Genomic DNA, 2,190 nt, shown 5'->3' with positions numbered 1-2,190 from the left:
ATGAATTAGCAGAAAAATCAGTTTATACATCAAAGGTATGCATTAAATTTTGAACTGTTTGTGCAATGGTTTTTTGCTGTTAATAGAAACCATCAGGAAGCTGGAGGTGATTTGGAGAGTGGCTTTTCTTTTGTTGTTAAAGGGAACAGCAGGGCAAGAGGAAACTGGTTAGAATAAGAGGTAATGGCTCTCCCCTGTATCAATAAATCTCCTGTTTCTAACTCAGTCATGATGGTTTGTTTCTTCCATGTGGAAGAAATTCTACCAATGCGGCACTTCTGACCCCTCTCTGCATTTTCGTTGTTGTCATTCACAAGTGATTGGCTTGTTTGGTAAAATTGGAAATAATTACCGGGATTGATGAGCTCAGCTCTGCCCTTTCTTAACCTGATCCAGCACTACCTGTTCTGGGTATATTAATGTGTTTAATTCAGGTCTTTTTGGCTTTCATGATAAGTTATGTCCTCTAATTAAGCCTTATCAAGAAAAAGACACTATTTTGGCCTCCTCTGCCACTTTCTTGCTTTATGCCTTAAATTATACAGAAGCTGGGGCATTGTGGTGCTGTTTGTTGGGGACCAAGTTGTATAATGCATGAGAAGCCTTCTCAGACCTTCTACACTGGGTTAGATATCGCTCCTATGTACTTGCATAGCTCCTTGTACTTCCCCCTTGATAGCTCTTAACACCCTATTAATTTGATGCCTGCTTCTTTGTTAGAATATGGACTCCATGATAGTGACCAAGTCTGTCTTGCTTATCTTACTATTGCTAGTACCTAATTCAGTGCCTGACAAATGATAGCACCCAATTTGTTGAATGAGTGAATAAATAGCTATTGCTTGAAAAAAAGATTAAGTTCCTAATTTATGTACTCAATGAGAAAAGTGGGCTACAAATGTGAAATTCTTCACTCAGAAATAACAATAGATTTTTGACACTGTTGTTCTTCCAGTACCTCAGTTTTGAACAAGTCTAACTATTAATACCATTAATACTAACTACTGATACTATTAAAATGCATATTCTTTGATGAGCCATGGTGGAACTGAGCTGGGAAACTGTGGTCAAACCTCAAAAACTTTATTTTCCTAATAAGGATCAACATCTCACTGATGTTCAGCCCTCATTCCAGTGTCACCTCAGCCTTCTTGATAATGTTCATTTTTATCCTCTAGAGTTTTGCATCTGGAAATATGGAAAGTTTATCATTTAGAAAGTGCTTGATGTGACCCATTGCTCATTAATAATAATATTTAAGCACATTTTAACAATACTTTCAAGGTATAATAGGTAGATCTAACTATTCTGGGAAGATTTAGCTATTTCTGCATGAAAAATTAGGGGGTATTAAAAAAGTAAATTATTGTGATTATTTCAAAAGAAAGTACAAGAATCGAATTCTAACCAGAAAACATGGGGTTGAGACCCTGAAATAAATCTTGTAGAACTGCAACCCCCATTCTAGCTCCATTTCTATATGAAACATAAAACAGGTGTAGACAGAAAGCCTCTTTTAGTTTTCAATTAACTCTTACCATTTAGGTTATCTAGTGTGTGATAATAAATTCTCAAAGATCTGGAGGTTGCAGGGTTCAGATGGGTGATTCTTGCTCAGGATCCCCCATGCACTTGCAGTCAGATGGTGGCTGAGGCTGGAGTCATTTGAAGGGTTCTCATTCACTTAATCTGGTACCTGGACTGGGGTGGTTGGAATAGCTGAAGACTGGTTGGCTGTGTGTCTGCCTCTCTCTCCTTATGGACTCTCCATATGGCTCTCCTGAGCTTCTCTACTGCATGGTGGCCTCCAGAAAGCTGAGCCTCTTAGATGGAGCCTGGGTTCTGTTGGAGGAACTCATCCAGAGAATGTGACCTCCGATTGAGCTGAGAGCTCCATCCAGCCATCTGGAGGCTCCTCACTCCTTCCCCTTCCTTATAATGTACCTTCCAACCACCGTTCCCACAGTGGGAACCATTTTTAAAGATGCAGCCTTGAGAGAGTGAGGTGCATCTGAGATCATCTGGAGTGGATACATGACTGAACCCAGGTAAGGCCTCTATATAAGTGTTTAGTATTCTGGCAAGTGGGCAAGGAGCTTTACTCGTCCTGTGGCCTCTGGAGACAAGCCTTGTATGTAAGTTCTCTTGTTTGTTTTAACTACCACCTACCAATCCTGAGTGGTCTTCCTC

The sequence above is a fragment of the Phyllostomus hastatus genome, unplaced genomic scaffold, assembly GCF_019186645.2.
Source record: "Phyllostomus hastatus isolate PE091 unplaced genomic scaffold, TTU_PhHast_1.1 phas_scaffold_129, whole genome shotgun sequence".
Taxonomy (NCBI): Eukaryota; Metazoa; Chordata; class Mammalia; order Chiroptera; family Phyllostomidae; genus Phyllostomus; species Phyllostomus hastatus.
Note: the sequence above shows the minus strand (reverse complement) of the source record.